This window comes from Micromys minutus, assembly GCF_963924665.1.
Source record: "Micromys minutus genome assembly, chromosome: 1".
NCBI lineage: Eukaryota > Metazoa > Chordata > Mammalia > Rodentia > Muridae > Micromys > Micromys minutus.
The window spans coordinates 132941928-132961047 of NC_137969.1; the positions used below are offsets into that span (position 1 = coordinate 132941928).

The 19120-nt window shown below is 36.1% G+C and overlaps 1 pseudogene across 1 annotated transcript; it reads left to right on the forward strand.

Annotated features, from left to right (window-relative positions):
* Positions 1–294: 294 nt before the first annotated feature.
* Positions 295–529, forward strand: LOC308415590 (U6 snRNA-associated Sm-like protein LSm6; annotated as a pseudogene). The gene has a single exon. The product of its transcript is annotated as a U6 snRNA-associated Sm-like protein LSm6 (transcript).
* Positions 530–19120: the final 18591 nt, after the last annotated feature.

Consider the following 19120-nt stretch of genomic DNA (forward strand, 5'->3'; position numbering starts at 1 on the left):
AAAATTTCTTAGAATAAAAGTTTCAAAAATTCTATGTGACATTTATGCAATATTTTATACTAATGTAAATATAGGCATATATTTATCTTTTTATGTCTTCTAAAACTAAACTTTTTGTAAGAACTATAATTCCAGTGTCCGTGGGAGCCCAGCCTGTGAGGGCTCTGGATCCTGCTGCAAGATGAGCCTGGGGCCATGACAGGTGAAATGCTGATGAGCTACCCAAGCTGTACAGCTAATTAAGTAGCAGAGGAGATCAGAACTCAGGTTTCCTGCCTCCCAAGATTGTTAAAAATGAATCTTTGGAAGCAAACTCCTAGTGATTTCTTAAGCAGATCATTGGGCCAGTTGTGGTGAAATTAAATTCTGGTGTGGATTATTGAGGGGCCCTGGCCTGCCTGGTTGGTTACATGAATATAGCACTGGAGAAGACAGAGGGGTATGTAAACCAGGAGCTGAAAAGTACGGAGACATGTTCATCTGCAGAAACAATGTTCTGTACATAAGTATACAGAAGAGGAAGATGTGAAGACACCAGGAGGTGATTTCTAGAGATGGAGTTATGAAGTGAACTTTGATTCTCTTATGATCTTAGTTGGCCTGTTTTTGGTTGGTGGTGGTGGGGTGTTTTGTTTTTTTATTTGACATTGGAATGAGATAGAGGTGTTATATTATTGACTATTACAAGCTGAGTCTTAAGCTTTTCACATTTATGTTTTATTCTTCTTTATTTCTGCCTGTACAGAATGCTAAAATAATAAAAAAAAGTTTGTTTCTCCAGGAAAAAAATAAAATTATAATTCCATAATTTTATAATTTTTATTTTGTACAATTATAAATTTATAATTAAGCAAGGAAAAAATGCATAACACCATGGTCTAGTAATCTTTATATATATATATATATATATATATATTCATCTTTAATATTTGTTTAAATAACTGACCAATATATTAAAGATTTAGGTATCAATTGCTGTGGTAAATTGCTGTGTTGCAAAGAAATATGGAGAAGAGCAGTCCTTCCCATCAATTACCAATCAAGAAATTTCTCTGCAGACGTGCCTTCAGGCTACTAATAGGACATTGTTTCAGTTGAGGTTCTGCCTGCCCTTTCAGCTGACTTTAGCTTGTGTAAGGTGACAAAAATCTAACCAACACATAAATTTTCCTATCACATAAAGGCAACCACTTCCCCCTTTTATTGGATACTTTATGTATTTACATTTCAAATGCTATCCCCCTTTCCTGCTTCTATGAGGGTGCTTCCTTTCCCACCCATCCTTCCCACCTCACCACCCTGGCATTCCCCTAAACTGAGGAAAGGAGCCTTCAAAGGTGTACTGGCTGGTTTTGTGTCAACACAGTTGGAGTTATTTCAGAGAAAGGAGCCTCAGTTGAGGAAATGCCTCCATGAGATCCAGCTGTAAGGCATTTTCTCAACTAGTGATCAAGGGGGAGGGCACAGTCCATTGTGGGTGGAGCCATCCCTGGGCTGGTAGACCTGGGTTCTATAAGAAAGCAGACTGAGCAATCCAGGGGAAGCAAGCCAGTAAGTAACATCCCTCCATGGCCTCTGCATCAGCTCCTGCTTCCTGACCTGCTTTTCCAGTACTCACTTCACCTTTGGTGATGATCAAAAATATTCTGTAAGTAAGCTGAATAAACCCTTTCCTCCCAACTTGCTTCTTGGTCATGACTTTTGTGAAAAAAAAGAAACCCTGACTAAGACAATAGGACCTAGGGCTTCTCCTATTGATGTCAGACAACGTCATCTTCTGCTACATATGAGGCTGGAGCATCGGTCCCTCTATGTGTATTCTTTGGTTGGTGTTTTAATTCCTTGGAGTTCTTGGGAGTCTGATGGTTGATATTGTTGTTCTTCCTTATGAGTGGTCTTGAGCAATAATTTTGCCATTGTAATTTACATTTATTTCTGTTGCCATACTTTCCAAAACTGAATCAAATAAAAAGCAAAATGATTAACCGAATGTAAGCAACTCTTAGGGTAAATCTATTTGGAAAGCCCATTCGACTTATCTATATACCCTTGAATGTGCTGCAAGATTACATAGCATTTAAAAATATTCGTGTGCTTGGAAGCCAGAATCGCTGCATCCTTTTATGTTAAGCTTACATTTACTCTACAGTGACTGCTGGGTTATTAGGGACAATGATCATGTTAGACAAGGCGAATAGCTATGTTCCAAGGGACAAATGGTTGTATTTTTATTTTCACCTACCACATCTCAGATGAGAATAAAAATCAAACCATAGATCTATTTTCTGACAACGGTGATGTGCAGTTCAGAGAACTTGCCTGAAGCAGAGGTTTTATGATAGAGGCAGAAAGTTGGTGGGATCAGTTTTTCCTGCTCTAGTTTATTAACAAATGTATTAGAAGTCTTAGTTTTCAAGAGATTATGCCATTAATTTGCTTCATCACTTATATTCAGGATAATGTTTCTTTTTATTCTTTCTAAATGTCAGGGAAGAACTTCCAGTCCCAAGATTTAAAATGGCAGAGGGAAAACAAGACTTCACCCAGTATCTCAGGTGCTGAAAAATGGCTGAAGCTTGGTGCTTTTCAAGGATTGAGGATGACTTCTGGCAGGAATGCCTAAATGAAGTGGCATTTTAAATCCAAGCTAGACATTTTAATGTATCTCCTTATGTTCATAGCCTATTGATGTATGCAAAAACTAAGGTGAATTTTTTCTTTAGTAGTTTATTGCCCACTAGTGTTTCCCCTGAAGTATTAAATACCTATGTGTCATATCTTCCATTCAACTTTGAGACATTCCACAATATGTACCCATCATACCACATCCTATGTTTTTCTTTTCATGTTTAATCTTCAGATCTGGCTATGTGAGGCTGCCTCACATACTCACACATACGTGATTGTACTCCCACCCTCCCATGGAGCCTTCCCCCATCTGTGTAAAGGCAGTAGCATGTCTTTGAACCTCCAGAACCAATAGATAAAACTTGCCTTACCCAGTTTCAAGTATTTTGTTACAACTATGGACTGAGAAAAATGAATGTCTGAAAGAATAAAACACATTTTTGCTTCTTTTTAAAGAGCTTTTTAAAAAAATAATTTATTTTATTTATATGAGTACACAGTAGTTTTCTTCAGACACCCCAGAAGTGGGCCTTGGATCCCATTACAGATGGTTGTGAGCCACTGTGTGATTGCTGGGAATTGAACTCAGGACCTATGGAAGAGTAGTCATCGCTCTTAACTGCTGAGCCATCTCTCCTGCCCAAGAAAACATTTTCATTTTCCAAGAAACCTGGACAAAATGTGTTTGACTGTTTTAAAAAACTTTTTCTCTTTTCCTTCTATCAACCCATGAAAAGGCAGGTGTATGCTGTTCCTAGTGGGCCTACTGAATAACAGAATTTGAGCATTAAAAGAAGTCATTGGTATAGAGTCAAGTAAAAAATTCAGAAAACTCAGACTCGGATGGAGGAAAATAGTATTTAAACTAATGAGGTACACTGCAAGTAACAAAGCAAGGGACAGGATTTCCTGCTGCCTTATGTGGAGCTTGAATTTACTTCTTCAAACACATATTTCACAGTTTGAGCAGCTTGTAAAAATCACAGTATTTGACCTTTCAAACTAATGATAAGGGTAGACAGGGGTATAGTTACTAGTGATAGGATTTTATTAAAAATATCTATGGAAGTTTAATTTTCTATTAACATTGGGAAAGCTGCCTTTTCTCAGATTTATGACCACAAAAATCCTTGTAACTTTTTATTTTTTTCAAGTATACAAAAACTCTTCTTAACATGTCTACATAAAAAAAAAAAAACTGAATTAATACAGCTTCAGGTTAAGACTATCATATGCTGTGCTGACTGGAGGTCTCTAAATCAACTATTTTACTTATGATATATACTTTATTATAATATATGGGGATTTGTTCTTCAAGTTTATTTATTTGTTTTTGAATGAACTGAAATTCCCCACCATATTATATATGAAAACGAAAGCTGCACATATTGAACGACTAAATGTAAGATTTACTATGCAGCTGCTTCAAAGCTGCTTTCTGTTTCAGATTCTCTTTTTCTACTGTTGTGCCTGTTTTATCCTAAGGATGTTTCAGATGGGGTCATTGGTAGAAAACTGGAGAAGGATATGTTGTCCATCTCCTCTTTGGATTCAGAGTTCTATCGGAAAGTAGCTCTTTGGTGATACAGTCATATGCTAAGTGGCTTACATTTGCTGTATAACAGAATGTACTGACTTCTTTTCATTTTGACAACCCTCAAATTTTGGAAATTATTCCAGGAGTTTATGGTCTATGGATTATGTACACACTAGGATGAATTTCCTTCTCTTTCAGGCCATTAGCTCTCCTTGGTATCTTCTCTTCGTATCCTATGGAAACATGAAGAGTCTCTGGCCTGACATAAAAAGGTATTCACATAGATTTATTGTCTACAGGTCTTATTCTCTACCTACCCCATGGATTTACAGGATCTAAATGACAAATAGACAGAGTAGCTAAAGTCCCAAAGTTCCATGAACCTTTATGACCTCAGTTAAATAGTGAGATAATTTTGAAATAAGTGGTCATTAAGTATTTTATACTGTCTGTTAAAATAGAGTAAGCATACTTCAACACACATACATAGTAGTTAAAAATTGTGTATCTGTTTACATATGCATACAGATAAACATATACAGAGAAATAGACATGCAAACACAGACACATATGTACATTACACATACCCACAGACACAGACAAATATGTATGTACAAACATCCATGCACATACACACAGCACATATACACATAGACAGACAAAACGCACAAAGCCATGCACAAATAAGCAGTCAAAGAGATGTATACACATAGACATGTACAAACACATACACACACACACACGTACACACAGATACACAGAATAGTTACCTGGGGGCAGGAAGAAAGGGGTGAGTTAAAATGTGGGAGAGGGATAAGGAATGGAAATAAAATTAATTGTTAAAATCAGATTTCTAAAAGATTGTATATAAAACTAAAAGCACTTATGAACTTTGAACAAGTTTTCAAGTCTTTCTGTGCCTCAGTAGTTTTATAGAATTCAGGTGATAACTGTACTTACATAGGAACACAAACATGATTTGAAAAAAATGTTTAAAACAATTTATGATAATTTAAAATCACAGACCGTGCAATAGTTGCCTTTGCCAATTGCTAGTGAAAGAAATATCCGTATGTAATTCTTTATAAATATTTTGTAAGGTATTGTTAATTAATTGTTTTTTTCAGCATTTTTCCCAAAAAGAACACTGGCCTATAAGGATGCATGCCCTACATTAAGATAGAAGTAGCTGAAGGAAGTAGAGAAAAGTAAATATTGAAACCCCTGAGTTTCATTTTACAAAATAAGAGACAAAAATGTCATATACAGAGCAACATTTGAATACAGCAACATCCAAGTTAGAGCACGTATAAACCAGGGAGGGCAGAAACGGGATCTCTTTTAAATTCTTAGCTTTGAGAGACCAGATGAGAATAAAATACATAATAGTGTAAAAGATATTTCAAGATCTTTATTTTGGAACCTGTTTTGATATTTGAAAGAAGAAATTTGAGTACTAATGTGTAATCAAAAGAAATGTTACATGTGGCTCTCTGTAATTCAGATCATAGATAACTTAGTTCATGGAGCTAAAGCTATATAAATTGATTGGCCAAATATAAGTCCTATGTGGATCACCTGAGAAACAAGCAGATGAGTTCTTCTGGAAATCAGAATCAATAAGAGTTCCCCTACTTTCTCCCCTTTCTTTAAATCTACCTACCTACCTACCTACCTATCTATCTATCTATCTATCTATCTATCTATCTATCTATCTATCTATCTATCTATCTATCTATCTGAATTTAGTTATTTTCAGCAATTGGTGCCAAACTGTGGTAAAAAAATACAAAATCTGCAGGTTAAATTGATATGAATTGATATTGCTGTTTGGGTCACAGGAAATCCTGCCTTTTCTCTGCTAAGACGCCAATGTCTTTTTACCAAGGTCTTTTACTGACTCAGCAAGGATTCATGATATGAAGAACATTCTGTTTTATTCAAAGTCAAATGACTTAATTAATAATTTTATGTAAAATGTGGTTTACAGCTCTTTCAGTTGTATTTGACAGAAGATATGAGTAGTGTGATCTAGTTGAATTGATACATAACATTAAACACATTGATGCATAAAATTTGCATACAAAGTCAATCTAGTAAGGGTGTGCTCAATTGACAATACTTTGAATTTTCCCTGCAAGCATGAAAATTGACTGGGTTTTTAAATGTATGTTTTACTTAATATTATAAAGTAAAAGCTCTCACAAACAGAAAAACATATTTTCTTTCTTTTCTTGTCAAAAACAATGGTCACCCACTGCCACTGGAACCTCTTAGCTTGTAGAGACAACTGAGTAGAAATTAGACACAAGTAATTTCTTAGGATTAGGCATATGTATATGTTTTCTTCTTTCTCTCAGACCCCCAACTTCACCTCTCTGCCTTGTTCCTCAGACTTCACCAACCCCAAGCATTTACATGTGCTACCCAGAGCTTGAAGGCACTTAAATTTAAATGCTGGGAATGTGTAATGATGATTATGAGCTTAAAAAGCCCCATAGTTTTACATATACTTAAGCTTGAGATAATAGCAGGAATGAAATAAGCTCAAATTACCAGGGAGAGCTGAGCTCTTTTAGATGGTGCATTAGGGACTTTTGTCAGCACACTAGCAGAATTAAAAAAGGAGGAAGAATTTATTTTGGCACATTGCTTCAGAGAGCCCATTCCATCAAGGTGAAAAACATTTTGTAGAAGAGCACAATTTCCCACCATGGTAGGCCAGGAAGAAGAACGTGGAAGAGGAAGCAGATCAGCTCCCAAGGAGTCACCCATGGACACACTTATTCCAGATATGTCCTGATTCAGAAAATTTCCACAGAGTCTCTTAATAGAGTCACTCAATAAGAATAATATTTTCAAACCATAAGTCTAGGAGTGGGCATTTTACAAATAAAGACTTCCTGATGGGATTCCTTCTTCCGAAGGATGTTTAGAATAAGTAATGAACTAATACAGCTAGCAACTAATTTACTTGGAAGCTTATAGCTAAAAAAAAGCTATATTTGGAAGCATTTTTCTCTTTATATCGCTTCTGTCTCAGGCAGTTCAGAATATAGGTATAGCTGCCCTATGGTGACAACTTATACATCAACTTTAATAGAATATATAGTAGAAGTTTTAAAAAAAGATGTACAAAAAGAAGAAGATAGCTAATTGTCTTTAGAATTGTCATTCAGTGTTTCCTTTATATTCTAATGGTGCCCTTTATAAGGAGGGTGAATGCAAATGCATCTCTACATTATGGGGAAAATTTGGCTTTTAAGATTTTTGACAGCCTAAAATTTCTTAATAATGAAATTCATAATTGATATGCAAAGCATTTTCTTGGTCATATACATGAGCAAATATGAGTTAAATATGCATGGGACACTGCTTTCTGTGACCCTATTCTCAAAATTTTTTAAGAAGGCTTCTGCGAGTTGGCAAAAAATATCAAGCATCTTTGAATGTATATGTGAGATTGTTCATGATGTGGTGATTCAGTCATGACTAATGTACTTCTTTTCACTTGTCAAAGCTTTTAAGGGAAAATGCTGCTTTAGGTGATATTCCCAAGGTCTGGAACAATTGAGCACCTTACTTTTCTACTCATTATTTCTGGTTCCTTGGAGTTTAGTAAAAATTCAGATTCCCTTAAAGGCCTTGGTGGAATTCTTTTTTTTTTTTTTTTTTCAAATTTGGATGTTCGTGCATTCTTACTGAACACAGCAATTTCATTTTATTTATGCCAACTCAACAGAAGAAAGTTTTTTTTATGGAAGTTTTTTTTTTTATTTAAGATTTATTTATTATATATAGTACACTGTAGCTGTCTTCAAACACACCAAAAGAGGGTATCAGATCTCATTGTAGATGGCTGTGAGCCACCATGTGGTTTCTGGGAATTGAACTCAGGATCTCTGGAAGAGCAGTCAGTGCTCTTAACCACTGAGCCATCTCTCCAGACTGGTTGAATTCTTTTTAACCTACTTGGAAGGCAACAGTAAGAGTAAATTGATGCTCAGTAAATGAAGCCTTGGTTTCTTTGCTATACTTAATGAAGACTTCCATATAACGATTTGCAATGATAGATAGTTGTATGTGACTTTTCTGTGTTTAGTTTAGTTGGGGATAATAAGAGAGGAAGGATAGTACCATGGTCGATGGCATGGTTGTCAGCTTGGCCTAAGAGTTAAGTCCTCATAGTTTATAAAAAGTAAGCCTCAATTTTATTTTATCTAGTTTATTCATTTCTTGATATCCAGTGTAGTCATAATCAAAAGCAGTGTGTGTGTGTGTGTGTGTGTGTGTGTGTGTGTGTTTGTGTATATATGGAAATGAGAGAGATTTGTTGGTTTTGGCGAAATCAGGGGAATATACCTACCTGGTCAGTGTAGTGACAGTATACTTGTGTCTACAAGGCCATAGTCATCATAGTCTAAATCAGGAGGTCATAGGGAATACTGAGAGGCTTGTAAACAGGTATTATAAGATATATATGTGGGCTTGAGAGATGGCTCAGTGGTTAAGAGCATGGAATGCTCTTCCAAAGGGCCTGAGTTCAATTCCCAGTAACAACATGGTGGCTCACAACCATATGTAACAAAATCTGATGCCCTCCTCTGGTGTCTGAAGACAGCTACAGTGTACTCACATAAAATAAATAATTCTTAAAAAAATAAAGTATATGTGTACATGCATGCATGAGTGTGCATGTGTATACATGTGTATATGTCTTTGTGCGTGTATGGGTTTCTGGTATATATGTGTGTACAATAGAGAGTACTTTACAGAGAACACAGTTTCTAGAATTAAGTAGGAGATAGAGTACAAGAAATTAGAATACTTTGGATTCTAAATTCGGCAGGAGTATACCAAAGTATTCCCTGTTTCTACACTTCTACAATCCAGATGTTCTTCAATTATTTTATGTTTATTTATGTATTTTTACCTTATACATGTGTATTAATAAAAGAGAATAATAATAGTTCAATAACCAAAAAACCAAACATATCAATCAGCCCTCAAACCCCTGATTATTCTGTTTTTATCAACAGTGTACCCTGTATTTTTCCCATTGAACTGCATATAAGATACTTTTACACAAACAGAATTTTTATTTGAAAAAAAAAATATTAGTACCTGGCATCTCTGATTTCTTTCTCTGACTTTTGGTTTTAAGTAAGATTGTCCTGCATTTTTAACCCCAACTAGCTAGGGTTATGTGAATGAATTGACATTCACTAACCTCAGTTTCCGCTCTTTGGGGAATGGGTCATGTCTGAAAGTTTAAATAAAAAGTAAATGGAGCTTTTTTGGTGTATTGCCAGTCTCTGAGCAAACATAAGAAACTTATTAAGTTAATGATACTCCCCTTGGGTAGAGTGTTAGAGACTCTGTATCCGGCCTTGTGATCTATTGAGAGACCATTGCATCCTGTCCTATACCTCTAGCTATTCTGAGCAGTTTTCTGAACTACCTCAGAATAACATAGGATTCCTCAAAATAAGAAATCTCCTTCCTGTTATCTCTGACATTGTCATTTCTCCTTATTCATAAAATTATCATTTTCTTGTTGAATTATGGATTTTCTGTTTTTTTAATTACTGATGATGTCATATATATCATAAACCCACTATGTTTAAAAATGCAAAATAAGACATGATTTTAAAGCATGACATCCGTGTGATAGTGGAGTTAAGAATTAATAAACAGTTTGGGTGACTCAGCATTATCATTGTCTTCTTAGGGAATGGGGTGCAAGAGCTTAGTAATTTCCCCAAAGAGTATCAGTATATTATCAACATCTTGGGGGTGACTTCTGCTTTTCTAAGAACGTGTTCACACTGATAGCAGATAATGTATACCCATCTGTAGCTTAGGAGAAAATTTATAAAAATACCACCACTTGTTTATGAAAGCTACTTTAAAAATCACGTTTATATATTACTTTAAGTTTTAAGATCACCTTTTTCCCTCAAGCAAAGGAAAATATTAAGAAAACAACTATATATAAACAGATGGAGTGTATTCTAACTGTATTTCACTTCAGTGATTATGAGAGAGGGAGAGAGAGAGAGAGAGAGAGAGAGAGAGAGAGAGAGAGAGAGAGAGAGAGAGAGAGAGATTAAATCAGGATTCCACACATACACATAATATCACATAAAGATTTTGTCTGAATATTATGCTAATACATCAATTCATGAAAAATCAAAATTTAAATGAAAACATGAAATAGATATCCCAGTCATTCAATACCTCCTTTCAGAGATTTGAATTCTATTGAACATTGGACAATGTGAATATTGCTTATCTGCTTGTAGTTCTACATAGATAAAAGATTTCTAGAGCAAAGTTGTTGGAAATATCCATTTTGTTCTATATGTCTGAGAATTCAGAACTTTATGGAGATAATCTGCTGTATAGGAAATGGAAATCCATCACAAGAAGTGAGTGGACTCTTTTGCCTAGAAATCTAAAGGAGAAACTTGAGGATGACTGGTCAATGCAGTATTTTCCATTTTTTCAATTATGAAAATGAACTCATCCCCATGATATTTGTATTTCAGAGTTCAATTCTGGGGTGAGCAAGAAGGGAGAAGCTTGCATTATGCTTCATTATTGTGAGTTATGCTTCTTCCGGAATAGACTTGTCCTAGCCACAGGTAGATAATAATAAAACTCTAATAATGATGATTTCAATTTTCCAAAGTAGAGATTGAGTTCATATAACCTCATAAAGAGATGTCCTCCACTGGCATTGCATAGAGGGAGATTAATAAGCACATTTATGGGTACAAGCTTCATTTCATGCATTTGTTATGTTCTCATTGAGACTAGTGTCAAGGTGGAGTCCCAGGGAGTTGTCTTAATGGGTGATATAAACCTATACTTCATATATCTGTACTTTATCCCATTTTTGATCTATCTCCGTGTGTGTGTGTGTGTGTGTGTGTGTGTGTGTGTGTTAGTGGAGAGCCTACTGTATGTCCACTAGTATCTAACTCAAGTTTTAAAGGACAATTTGAAAATCATATTTATATACACAAAACTCAGCAGTGTATGTTTAACACATTTTGGAGGACAGATATTTTGCCTCTGAACTTTTTTTTCAACTTTGCAGTGTATGCCACAGAGTTTTAGACCCAGGACCTTGCCTCCCCAGTGGCTGCAGATTTTATCATATTGTCTTTGTAATTGGTCCAGATAGAGTCTACTAGCTCAACCAGAGTGCCTTTGTCTTCCCGGGTAACCTGCATGAAATTCACAGTGACGCATGCCTTTCTGTGGATCAGAAGCCAAGTCAGAGTCCAGGTCATTGACAGCTTTAAGGACAATACTATGGTTAATGTTTGTTAATGTGTTACTTTTTCCTCCTTGACATGTTGCTTGATAAATAGTTGTACTCCATCATGGTATCTTGAACACAGTTTTCCCAGTCTCTATGTTCTGCAATGGTTAGAATCTGGAACTCAACATAGAATGCAGTTTATTTGACCAGAAGTTTTTTCTTTGCCTTTGAAAGTTTATTAAATACACATGTCATTTTAATCCTGTATTATCTCATACAATCTAAAATCATCATAATACTTGTTTTATTTATTTATTCATTTGTTCCTGAGTGTATTTTACCACGTGTTTTAAAATCTATAATAGAAATTAGGTTGCACCTGCCCGCAACCCTCACCACCTACTTATTCTTTTCCCATTACTCCTTCTTCTCTACTACCTCCTTCTCCTTTTTTCTTCCCCTTCCAATCTTTCTCCCACTTTCCCAAGGTCAAGTTCTTCTCACAGAATTCTTCCTACCTAACCATCACCATTACGAACATCACATTTTGCAGGTATGAGGAATGATGCTCAGCTGAGCAGACTTTTTAAAAGTACAAATTGTACCTTTGTTTGACTTTTCTAGCAGCCTTTTTCTGAAGAGAATCCGTCATATTAGACATCAGACAAATATTTGGTGAAATTTAAGCAAGAAAAAGATGAAATATGTCAGAGCAAGTGGTAATATATGAACTGAATTTAGTTTGATTACTTTATCCAGGCCCATGCTTGCATTTACTAGGTGGAATAAAATAGCTTGCATTATCACTGGGGTTAAGCACCAATGGCTAGTTTGGCCAAATAGACCTTAGGAGAGGATGTACTATTACCCTGCTAAATTGAAATGGTACACTCAAACCTCCCAGTGGTCTTCTGTGTATACCAGTCTCGTAACCTTTGGTATATCACCCTGTCACATGAAAATATATGCAGATACATCTCTTCTGAGTTAGAAGTACTTTTTGGCTTTAACTTATTCACTTAAGTTGGCATGCTAGAATAGCTATTCATTGAATGCCATAGATTTAAAGAAAAACACATAAGTCACTCTAGAAGCTTTAATCTTTTTGATGCTATGATCAGTACTTTTTTAAAAAAATAATAGTCATGTGTATTCTTTGCCATGGACTAGTTAGTCCCTCAACATGTGTGTGATGTGTTTTTACTCACAATAGAGTTTAACTGCTCAACATTTTGCAAGTGTTAGTCTGCTTTATCACCTCAAGATCTGGGTTGCTGACATAATTTTTAGGAGAACTCTCATTGTGTCCATAAAATTTCAATTAACTTATAAAAGATGCTATTAGTCACATCTCAGATTCTTCTCCCCTTAAGATCTGCTGGTTATGCAACACAACTTATGATTACTAGAGTCTTATGGCTACTACTTTTTCTGCTTTCATGTAGATGGGTGAAAAGAGGTTCTAATAATCTAGATCAATCTGATGTTATCTCTTGTCATGAGACATCCTAGATATGTCAATCTGTTAATGAGTCAGTTGGTATGGTTGCTCACATACTTGCATGAGAAGTATTTAATTTATATGGCTATTTGGGAATGAATTTGTTCCTGTGTCTTGACATTTTGAGTAATTTAGATGTAAGGCACCAGAGGATATTTGTTGAAATCTTTTAAAAGATGTTTGTATAAAAATCAAAAGCAGATCTGGGTGGATGCTAGAGAAAAGGTCAAGCATTCTTGTTGCTCATTATGACAGATTTAGTTTCTTCTTGTGTAATAGAATGTGCTACAGATTCTATCTGCCCTTCTCAAAGTCCTATGACACTAAGATGCCAAGATTTGTTAGTAAAGTAAGTAAAACAAAGCCATCCGATTCTCTAACTTATGTGTAACTCTTCTTTGTTTTTGATCTAAGATTATCATGACATTTTAATCACTGTTCATGAAATGACAACAGGCTTAAGTATTTTATCGGTAATTCTCTCCATTTACATTTCAGGTGTTATCCCCTTTCCCCAATTCCAAACCCCTTCCCCTTCCCATTGCCTCCATGAAGGTGCTCCTCTTTCAATCACCCTCTCCCACCTCAGCACCTTGGTGTTCCCCTACACTGGGAAAACGAACCTTAGCTGGATCAAAGGCTGCTCCTCCCACTGTTGCCAGAAAATGCTGTCCTCTGCTGCATATGTACCTCAGGCCATGGGTCTCTGAATGTGTGCTCATTGGTTGGTGTTTTAGTCCCTGGGAGCAGTGGTGGGTTTGGATAGTTGATCATTTCTTAAAGTCAGTGAAAATTGTAATGGAAGGCATCTCTTCATAGTTGGTCAGAGATGGCTAGGTGGAGCTCTTAGGCATATGGCTAAACTCTAGTTTCACAGCCCCCCTTGAAGTTTTGAGTGTGTATGTGGCTGAGATCTGGGTCACAACTGAAGTAAAGACAAATGTTTGCTCTTTTTCCCCCCTGCTTCTTAGAAATGGAAGATCTAGTGCAGAAACTGCAAGAAAGGGCAGAGTTATCTCATTGGGATGAGTCTAGATCCTGATTAGGAGCCAGTCATCTGAGACCTTTACTGGATTGTGAACAGTCTAAAGGAAAAGGAAAATGATTAGTTTATCATTTTTAGATTTTTATGTAAATTTTCTATAACAGTAAAATGTCTTACTATACACAATGGGAAAATTAATCTAAAGTACATTTACTATTAAAATAAATGTAAATTGCATTTATAAGCTTATTATACTAGGTTGATTGTAATTCTGACCTCTCTTTCAGGGGGAATTGCTTACCATTCCCTTCCCAATTAAGATTAACTAATTTATTTTCTCCATCCTGGTGCCTCAATCATTTCTGCCTTCCTCCTCTTTTCCCTCATGCATTACTCCCATTATTTTCATCATTTGTAGGATCTTTCAAGGGATCACCTAGTCACTATTTCCAAAGAAGGGCTAATCTCTGGCTCTAAGTGGCAGAATCCTAAATTTATATTACTCATCTCATTCATACAGACTTTTCAGCTTTCCCCCAATATATACACTGTGTTGAAGTAGAATACCTTGGGAGAAAACAGAAACAAGAGAAGACCTTTCCTATTTGACTGTTCTATGAAGTTACTGTTCCTTTGAAGATTTTTTATTGTACTTAGCATATTCAGCTCACCCCTTGTAGGATATACAACTCCACAGAGATAACATAATCTATATCTAAATGTATTAATCATTTCTTCAGTAAATGCCAATGCAGTGCCTATGTAGTTATAGGCTATGAGATACAAAGTAAACAAAACAGAAGCTGTTGAGAAACTTAGACTCCACGTTTTTAGTGGGGGAAGGCACAATACGCAAATAAAATGAATAAGAGTTCAGAGAATACTTTCTTTATAAGAAAATAAAATGAAAATGGGAGGAGAGATGTGGTATGTTGGAGATATTAGGCTGTTACGATAAATAAGGTGACCACAGTCCCAAAGAATAGCGGACATGTTGGCAGAGACATAATGAAGGGCAGTGAGAGCGCTGTGCCTGTCTTGAAGGAGAGTTTAGAGCTTAGGAATAACGAATGCTTTGCTCTGGAGCATGGTGATTTTGTGTTATTCATAGAGCAGGGGAGAGGCTCCCAAAGCTAAAATGGGGGAGAATAAAAGGTGAAGAGGAACAAGAATCCTTGAGTTCCCAACCTGATTTGACAATTTTCCCTTTATCGATGGTTCTGCCTTTGACTTTGAGAAAATTGGAAAGTCACTGAAAGGTGAACATTTCAGTGGTGTGGTTTGTGCTTTAGCAGGACCAGCTTTGTATACAAAAACAAACAGAAGGCTTGAGAGGTGTTTGCGATACTTCCATTGTTACTTGGAATAGAATATTAGAAAGTTTAGATGCCCAAACAACACAGGCTAATGGTAGGACAGAAGGTAACTCTCTGTAAGCTGACAGCAGGGCTCTATATGCAAGAAAAACATCTAAGCAACTCATTGAATATGGGTCCATCAAAGCTGGCTGCATGGATACTTCATCCCTACCTTCTAGTGTCTCTGGTGGGAGAAAGTATTCTTCAAGCCCCAGAAAGAGAAAGAAACCTGGACATAACCTGAGCTTGAAAACCTTTAACTTGTGATCTCTTCCACCTGCATAAAATGCTACAGAGGAAGGCGACACAAGGATGTGGAAATGGACACCCAGTGGTTGATTTAACATGAGGTTTACTACAAGAGAGAGTCCATGCGTGGCAATGAGTGGATGGCCAAGATCTGGAAAATAGATAACCTAGAGACCTAAGCGTTAAGACCAAATGAAACTAGTCTTTTAAAAAAAATCAATGAAATGTTTCTAATGATATTCTGTTATATTCATATATTGGATCTGACCATTTATCAGAGAAGCTTCCCTGCCAGCAGATGGGAGCAGATGTAGAGACCCACAGTCAGTCAGACATTGTCCAGAGAGTGTCAATTTTGGAGATCTTCTTCCCCTTGTAGCTCTTCAAATCCCATGGAAGAGGGAGAACAAAGACTGTAGGAAACAGGGATACAGAACTCCAGGAGAGCACAGCCCACTGAATCAACTAGGCAGGGCTCATATGGGCTCACAATGACTGGCTATGTAAGCAGGGCAGGGGTTTCATGGGCCTGTATCAGGTCCTCAACATATATGTTATAGATGCTAGATTGGTATTTCTAGTGGGTGGGGGCCTAGCAGACTCCTATCAGTAGGAACAGATGTGTCTTTGACTCTTTTGCCTGTTCTTTGGATTCTTGTCCTCTTAAGTTGCCTTGCCTACGCTCAGTCTGAGGGCTTTTGCCCTGTCTTATATTATATTTTGTCATGTTTGGTTGCTATCTTTTGGAGGCCTGATTTTTTTTTCTGAAAGGATAGGAGGAGAGAATGTTCTTGGAAGAGGGGAAGTAGGAAAGGAAGCTTGGAGAAGCCAAGGAAGCCACACCTCTGGTAGAGACATATTGTATGAGAGAAGAGTCAATAAATAAAAATGAGAAAGCATATGATAAGAAATGGTCACATTTGTCATTTATATAAAGTTATAGTTTATTGTGTTTGCTGATGGAATTTATATGAAATATGAGAAAAGGCATAGAAGACTACCAATGTAATGTCCTGAGCACCAGGAGAAAAGAATGGCATTGCAGTCAACTGCAGTTTAAATAAAAGTAAGAAAGAGAAGATGCAAGTTTAGTCTTTACACTTTGAAATTTGTTATACTGAAGTGAATTTTTCGTGTGATTCCATCAAGTAACTGTGTATATAAAAGTCTGAAATTCAGGCAGACTCTATGGTTTGAAATGCAAGTTTTACAGTTGTAAGTGTAAAGATAATACTTTGAGCAAGATGCTACATGAAAGTTCCAAAAACGCAAGCATAGGTTATCAAGGCAAAAGCCTGTCGAGTTCTGGTACACTTTCATATTAATATGACAGCGCTATGAGAAAATATCAATAAAGTGTTTTAAAAATAGAGAGCTACATAGCAGAATAATGCAAAGCTTTCCCCAAAATCAAGTAAATATATGTCAAGTGTTCAAAAGGGTCGTATGGAATCAGCTTAATCAATTGCTGCTGATTAAATAAACAATATTTGGGCTAAAATTGATCTTCAAATTAACAATGTAGGGGTCATTGATGGGGTAATTCAATAACATATTTGATAGAACAGAAAAGGATTTATAATGACTGGGATGAGAAATCGAGACAAAAACATACATAATTCAAGCTTATTTTTGATTTTGGTTTTGTTTAGTTTTGTTTTGTTTGGCTTATCCTATGGAAAAAGAGTAGAAAAATACAGCAGTACAGTACGTAAAAGATGAATGAAATCAGAGAATGTTATTAGGTAGCTTATGTATTTACATGACAAATGTTATCCCCTTTCTGCTTCCCCCACTCCTATCTCAAATCCTCCTACTTCTGTGAGGATGCTCCCTGTCCTCTCCCACTCCCACCTCAGCACCCTGGCATTCTCCTACACTGGGGAAAGGTGCCTTTACAGGACCAAGGGCTTCTCTAGAAAACAATTTTAAACCCAAGTATTTTTGTATATGTTTATTTGCATATTTCACAAGGAGAAATAAATAGATACTGAAGGAGAGAGGCAAGGGAATTGATGAAAAATATATGTGGGAACGTTGAATGATTAGGAATCAAGTAGAAAATAATTAATGAGACCAACGGAACGTGCACTAACAGCCACACATCCAAGTGAAGACAGCAGTGAAGGAGAAGGAAGCAAGGAGATGGAAGGCCAGGAAAGGCTTCTTGTTGAAGGGTGATTGGTAGTGAACTTTGAAGGAAGAGTAAGAATTTCTTGTAGATAAGCAGTTCTTAATGAAATAGTTTTATGGTTGGGGGTTACCATAATACAAGCAGCTGTATTAAAGGGTTGAAGCATTAGGAGTTTGAAAACCACTGCTTTCACCTTTATCCTACTTTATGGTACTTTTGGGAAGATGAGAAAGCATCACTGTGAGGTAAAAGGGAATTAGAATAAATATACTAATAGAACCAGATAATAGTACACTTTAATGTTAAAGTGTTGACATTTTATACTAAGCTATGATGGTTAATATTGTCAACTTGTCATGAGCAATAATATCCTAGGAGCTAAGTCTCTGGATACACCTTGCAAGGAATTATCTGTATTCGGTTAGCCTATGGCTTGTGGGGGATTCCATTGATTACACTAATTAAGTTGGGAACACCTGCTTTAAAAGTAAGGTTGTAATGTTTTTGAGAGTGAGAGAAAATGAACGTGAAGTTTAGTAGACAGAGAGAATAAGAAGGACATAGGTAGGAGACAGTGGAAAAGGAGAAATCATATTTTCACAATCCATCTCATGAAAAATATTAAAAATAATAATACAAAGAGGGGGAAAGCTCAAGAGGCTTAAACCCACACACACATAATACAGGCAAGCACAGAATTCTGAAAGCAAGAGAAATAGTCTTCCAGTGAAGAGCAACCAATTGTTTATCCAGCACTAAGTGATTATTAAGTCTTATCCTGAAGACATACAAACAAGCAACATTTTATATAGTGTTGTATTTAGGAATACATATTATTAAGTGTATTTCATATATATATATATACATATATATATACATATATATGGCATACATATATGTATGCATATATCATATGTATGTATGCAATATATAATACTTAAATAACTACAATTAATGAAAAGGAAACCATGGATTTGAAAGAGCAAGTCGGGATAGACGGGAATGATTGGAAGGAGGAAAGAGAAAGAGTAAATGATGTAGTTATATTATTTCCTCAAAAATTAAAGTCCAGAATTTAAAAAAAATAAAATTCAGGACTATCCTTCTCCATGACTAGGTTTTAAATTGACTTCTGGGAAAAGGAACCGTTTTGAGAGTCTGAAAATGCACCTATATGTATATTTTAGCAATAAAGCATGGGCAGGGAATGCACTGAAAAAATTGTCTGAAATGGAGGAAATCAATTAAGTATGATCAGTGGTCATTCTCTGTCCCCTGAGTAAAGTTACAACAGGATCAGTGCTGTTTCATTTTCTGGCTTCCAGAACATCCCCATCATAACTAAGTACACGCTCAAGCTGTGGGCCAGATTATACCTTCTTACAGGTAAGGTGATTTTGCCAGGGAACTTTAGCATAGCAACAGGAAAAGTAAACAACACAGAAAATCTGTCCA